Raw genomic sequence first — 7,290 nt, 5'->3', positions numbered from 1 at the left:
AAATAGTAAACACAACTAAGAACCCTGACTTGGTTCTATATAACAGTTCCCAATAATAACTACATAAGGGAAATTACAAAATGAGTTTGGAGTATTTTATGTTTTCAGAGAATAATCAAGAGTTCAAAAAAAATAATGGCAGCATATGTATAGGCACCAAGTTGTAATGGCCAAATCTGGGACAAGTTAAGCAATAAAATTAGAAATAATAGGAATAGGTTAAAACCCATGGAATGAAATAAATGTGTGTAAGTCCATACCATTATCAATTCATAAACAGATCAATAAATAATAAATGGAGAGGAGGTAGAACTCTTCCTTATAGTAGAATAACAATGAATAAATATAGAATAAATGATAGAAGTAGAAAATACCCAGTATGAAAACATGACAGGAATAATAGTTGATAAGTTTCATCATGGGATGCTAAAATTACTGTTCAAAAATAGTATGAGAAACTGGATATATGCACAAACTTAAAGTATTTCCCCACAAAACCCTTATAAAGTATGAAGCTAAAAAGAGTAACTTTACAATGAAATAACCCAACCTCCACCATCTTAATCAAGTGATCAATGTTAACATCACTGGTGTTAAGTCAGAGTAAAATCATATACCACCTGATATGGTGTACCCAAAATCATTGTTGTGGTTTTCTTGGCAAAAATAAATAACTTCAATCTAGTCACGAGAAAATATTAATCACACCAAAATTGAGGATCATTTTACAAAATAAGTTTCCAATATTGTCAAAGCTATAAAAATGGCTGATGAATGCCACACATTGAAGCATAATAAGGAATCACAAAAGTTAAATGAAATCAGATTCTGAATTAGCTCTTAGAGCAGAAGAAAGTCATTAGTGGGAAAAACGGCATAAATTATTAAGATCTGTAAATTAGTTAATAGTATTGTAAAATCTTAATTTCCTGGATTTTCATATATTTATAATTTTGTAAGACATTAACAACATTAGAAAGTGGTGGAAGGGGAATATCAGAACTTCTTTTACAACTTTTCTGTAACTTAGAGTATTTCAAATAAAAAGTTATGTGGAAAAAGATGAACCATGTAGACTCTAATCACAAGAAAGTTGGAGTACTTCTATTTTTATAAGACAAGGTAGATTTCAGAACAAGAAATATTACCAGGGTTAAAGAGGAATATTGATGAATAAGCTAAATCACCGATAAGACTTAGTAATACTAAATATGTTTGTGCCTAACATTAAAAATTCAAATAAAATGAAGGAAAAAAAAAGATAGTACTAAAAGAGAAAATACAGAAGTCCACAGTTATGATTAATATTCCTTTCTCAGTAACCCATGGAACAATTAGACAAAAAAATCATTTAGGATATAGAAAAACACTATCTACTTGACGTTATTAATATTTACAGAGACCTCTACCCATATCAAGAGAATACTCCTGCTTTTCAATTGCACAATGGACGATGCAACAAGATAGATACCTTGAGCCATGAAAAACATAAAAGAATTATAGTCCTACAAAATATGTACTATTATCACAAAGGAATTAAAATAGAATTTAAAGGGGACTTCTTCAACCTGAAAAAAGCATCTACAAAAAATCTATAGCTAACATCATAATCAATGGTTTATGCTTTCTTCCTGAGATAGGAATAAGACAAAGATATCTATGTTCAGTACTTCTCTTCAACACTACAACAAAGGTCCTAGCCAGTGCCATAAGGGATAAAAAAGAATATGGACTGGAAAAGAAGAAATAAAACTATCTTTATTTATAGACATTATGCTTATTGAGGTAGAAAAGTCTTAAAATGTATAGAAAAGCAATATGACAAATTAGTGATTTGAGCAAGGATGTTTAAGGACATAAATGACTACAGATATAAGCACAATAAACAAAAATAAATTCTACATACTAACAATAAACAAACATTGAAATAAAAAGGTACCATTTTTTCTTTATTTTTAAAGATGCTTTAGATTACATAAAAGTTACGTTGAAAATAAAGGGTGAGTTGCCCCTCCCACACTTTTCCCCATTAGCAACATCTTTCATTAGCTTGGTACATTAGTTACAATTGATAAAAACATATTGAAGCATTGCTACTAGCCATGGTCTATAGTTTACACTATGGTTTACTCTTTGCACTGCACAATTTTATAGGTTTTGACAAATGTATATGGCCTTTATCCATCATTGTAATGTCCGGCACAACAATTTCAGTGTCCCAAAAATGCCCCATGTTGCACCTATTCTTCCCTTTCCCTTCCCTCAGAACCATTTCAATAGCATGAAAACCATAAAATACTAAGGGATAAATTTATCAAAATATGTTCAATATTTGTAGTCAAAAAGTTCTAAACTTTGATGAGAGAGTTCAAAGAAGACTTAGATAAATGAACAAATACATTGCTTTCATGGGTTGGAGGATTCAATATTGTTAATACATCTATTTTTTTCCAATATTGATCTGTAGATTCAATGCAGTGCCCCAAACCAAAGAATAACAAATTTGGAGGACACAAGCTACTTTATTTCATTACTTATTAGGAAGAAACAGTAATGAAGAGACTGTGGTATTCCAAGAATTGAAGATATTTGTCCATACAAAACTTTTATATAAATGTTTATAGCAGCTGATAGCCTTCAACTAGTGAATGTCTAAACACTTTGTGGTGCATCCATATAACAGATATTAGAGCAATAAAAATGAATGAGCCAATGAAACATATAAGATGGATGAATTTCAAAAGCTTTATGTTAAATTAAAGAAACAATGAAAAAGAAAGCATATAGGAACAAAATCAGACCAGTAAATGGGCAGGGAATAGAGGAAGTGAGTTAGGAACTAGTTATAAAAGGGAAGCTTTTGTGATAATGGAACTATTCTGTAACTTGATTGTGGTGGTGGCAACATGAGTTTTTACAGTTGTCTAAATTCATAGAGTTAATTCACAGAACAACTTAATACATGTAAAATGGTACCTTTTGCTATGTATAAATTATGTCTCAATAAACCTACTTAAAATAATAAAAGAATGGGCAAAGATATACTAGATGAATGCATATTAAAAGGAGAGTTAACAATCAGAGCTCTCATGGCAGAATTCAGACTAAAAATTGTCAAGGAGATGAGAACTCTGAGAGTTATGAATATTTATGAACCTCTCAGAGTTATGAAGGTTTATGTGTATGCTAACAGCAATAATTCTCATAAAGCAGGAAATACGAGAAACATATGGAAAACCTACAGGAACACACTGATGAAACAATAGAATAATGGCAAAAATATCCAGAAAAAAATAAATAGGTTGTTTTACCCAGAAATGAAAGGGAAAAAATGCTATTTAGCAATTTTAGGTCAAAATGGAAAAGTAAAATCACAAAATTCTTGCAAACTAATGATAATGAAAGTATACTGGTGAGGGGCGGGGCAAGATGGTGGCTGAGTGAGCTTACCTGATAATCTCTCCTGCAAAGAAGCAGCTGGGCAGCGTTAGAGGTTCTTCGGGACCAGGCTGTTTTGGGATTTTTGCAGGGCAGGAGGTGTCTGGACATCGATTTGGTGGGAAGGTAACAGAAAGTTCATCTATAAGATATAATTGAGACTCTATTACACGGAGGTGGGAACTGCATGACGGACACTCCCTCCTGGGGTGGGCGGAGCAGCGGCACTGGTGGTGCAGCGCGATATCTGGAGGCTCTGCGGTACTGGGGAATTCATAAGCCCTGAGTGGGCTATTGGGGGATTAACAAGACAGGAGGCCTTTGCAGACCAATTTGGGGAGACAAACAGGAGTTTTATTGCGAAGCCGGGAATTTTTGATTGCGGACACATATAATAGCGCTTCCACCTAGAGCCACGCCCCCCCCCCAAGGCCGGCTGCGGATCTGCAGCAGACTTAAATTGCTAGCAATAAAGAGACATCATAAGGAGGCTGTTACAGGCTCTGGCAGGGTGGGAGACATCTGGAAGCCGATTAGGTGAATATTTTGTGAAGCACGGGAATTTTGGTTTTGGACTCTGTTGTCAGGGTTTTGGGCTGGAGCCCCACCCACGGGCCTGGCTACTGATCTACGTCATTAAATTGGCTGCAGTGTAGAGGCGCCCCCAGGTGGCCGTTCTGGGGACTTACAGGGTGGGAGGTGTCCTGAAGCCGAATTGGTGATACATCCACAGAATAGACTCCAGTGAGTGAGTGAATTGCAGGGTTCAGACACATAAGATAGAGTTTGCAGATGTGACCTCACCCACAGGGCTGGCACCCAGCTGCGGGGATCCCTGAAGGCTGTGTTGCACTGCGGTCCTCCCAGGCTCCCTGTTAACCAGATTTGAGGTTGCCAGGTCTGAGTCCCCTAAACGCTGGTGGCCCACTCCCCAGAGACTCACACCTCTTGAGTCTTCAATATCTCAGACTTTCCATCCCTTAATCCATCATGCTCTGAGGTCCATCTGAGGTCCTTGAATGTTCTAGCCCTCAACGTTTGTGTTTTTTCTTTTTTCTTTTGTTTTGTTTGTATTTTTATTTTATTTTATTTTTTATTTTTCTTAATGTCCTGATTACTAACATTGTATTATCTCCTAGTCTTTTCTCCCAGCATATCCCCCAAAGTATTTTTGTTTTGTTTTATTTTGTTTGTTTGTTTGTTTGTTTTTTGTTTGTTTTTTTCAGTTATTTAGGGGGATTTTTTGTTGTTGTTGTTGTGGTCATTGCAGTTGTGGTTGTTCTATATCTTTTTCTTCTTTTCCCTACTTGTTCCCCTCCCTTTACCAACCCCCTTTTTCTTTCTTCCTTTCTTCTCTCTCTCTTTTTTTCTTCTTCTCTCTCGTCCCTCATTTTCTTCTTATTTTATTTTATCTTAATTATACAATAGGTGCTGCAGGGAATACCTCACAACTGCTGGGTTTCCTCATCCTCCATTTCCTCATTTCTGTGTGAATTGATTTTGGCTACCTACACTATCCCCTTTCCCCTACATCTTGATATCCCCCATCATCTACTATCTCTCCTATATCCCACCTCCCTTTCTTTGATCCCCAAAGTGTCTAACTCTTAATTTCTAATACCTTTGTCTTGTTTTCTGTCTTTTATCCACTCTTGAAACTATTGCCTTTCTTTTCTCTTTTCCTCTCACACAAAAACAAGAGCTTTTTAATTCATACCATATTCCTCCCATATTCAGTCAACTACCTCACTATAGGTACTTTACGTACTGCTATAACTCTACACAACTTACATGAATCTAATATCCATCCCCCCAGAACTCATGTTGTTGCTCTGTTAACATTTATCACCAATACTACTTTACACTTTTTCCTTGCTTACACAATTGCCTTTCCCTGGCCCTAATATTTTCCTTTAAAGTGAACTCAACCAGCAATAAGAAATTAGAATAAGAAGAACAAAGTGACAAAGAGAAGATATAACACTTACGCAAAAACAACAGCTAATTAATCCCCAAGACTAGACAAAGAAGCTAAGGAACTGATTAAACCCGTCAAGATAAAATGATGATCAGACAGCAATAAAAATCTACAAACCAAACCAGTAATCAGGAAAACATGGCTGAATCCAATGAACAAACTAAAAACCAGGAAGGGGAGCAGAGCTTTGCACAAGTAATTAAAGATTTCAGACCATTTATCACTAACAAATTTAATGAAGTAAAGGAAGAGGTTAACAACATGAAGACAACACTTGGAAGGGAAATTGCAGACAAAAGCAAAAAGATAACAGATATGATGGGAATGAACACCACAGTTCAAGAAATCAAAAATACACTTGCACCAAATATCAGCAGACTAGAAGAGGCAGAGCAGAGAATTAGTGATGTGGAAGACAGTACATCAGAAATCAAACAGATAGTAGAATTGGTCGATAAAAAGATAGAAAAAATCCAGCTAGGACATAGGGACCTGAATGACAATGCAAAACACTCAAACATATGTATTATAGGCATCCCAGAAGGAGAAGAGAAGGGAAAGGGGTCAGAAGGAGTGTTGCAGGAAATAATGGCTGAAAACTTCCCAAATCTACTGAAAGAGACAGACGTACATATCCAAGAAGCACAGCGCATGCCAATCATCATGAACCCCAACAGGCCCACCCTAAGACATATACTTGTCAAATTATCCAATGCTCAGGACAAAGAGAAAATTCTAAAAGCAGCAAGAGAAAAGGAAACCATCACATACAAGGGAAGCTCCATAAGATTAAGTGCTGATTTCTCATCTGAAACCATGGAGGCAAGAAGGCAATGGTATGATATAGCCAAGGTACTAAAAGAAAAAAATTTCCAACCAAGAATACTCTATCCAGCTAAACTAGCATTCAAAAATGATGGAGAGTTCAAAATATTCACAGATAAACAGAAACTGAAAGAGTATGCCAACAAGAAACCTCCCCTTCAAGAAATTCTAAAGGGAGTTCTGCAGGAAGAAAGGAAAAAACAGGAAAGGCAAAGTTGGAGGAGCATGTAAGAGCAACAAAAAAGACAAAAAGAGAAGGGGAAAAAAAAACAACAAAATATGACAAACACAAATCTAATCAAAATATGGCTAACACAAATAATTCCTTGAAAGTAATAACACTGAATGTCAATGGATTAAACTCACCTATCAAAAGATTCAGACTGGGACACTGGATAAGGAAATATGACCTATCTATATGCTGTCTACAAGAGACACATCTTATACCCAGAGACTCATGGAGGCTGAAAGTGAATGGTTGGAAAACAATCATACAAGCAAACAATAACCACAAAAGGGCAGGAGTAGCTATATTAATATCAGACAAAATAGACTTTAAATGTGAAACAATTGTGAGAGACAAGGAAGGATACCACATATTAGTGAAAGGGACAGTCTGTCAAGAAGATCAAACAATCATAAATATTTATGCTCCTAACAAAGGTGCCTCTAAATATGTGAGGCAAACGTTGGAAAAACTAAGTGAAAGAATAGATGCATCTACAATTATAGTGGGGGATTTTAATACACCACTATCAACTCTGGACAGAACATCTCAAAAGAGAATCACTAAAGAAACAAAATATTTGAACAGTTTATTAGAGGAGCTGGATCTAATAGACATATATAGAGAGAGAGCATTATACCCAAACACAGCAGGATATACATTTTTCTCAAGTGCACATGGATCATTCTCCAAGATAGACCATATGCTAGGCCACAAAGAAAGGCTTAATGAATTCAGAAAGATTGAAATCATACAAAATAATATCTCTGACCACAGTGGAGTGAAGTTGGAAATTTGCAAGGGACAGAGGCCCAGTTTTCAC

The sequence above is a fragment of the Dasypus novemcinctus genome, chromosome 5, assembly GCF_030445035.2.
Source record: "Dasypus novemcinctus isolate mDasNov1 chromosome 5, mDasNov1.1.hap2, whole genome shotgun sequence".
NCBI lineage: Eukaryota > Metazoa > Chordata > Mammalia > Cingulata > Dasypodidae > Dasypus > Dasypus novemcinctus.
The sequence above is the reverse complement of the archived record's forward strand: the minus strand, read 5'-3'. Positions refer to the sequence as shown.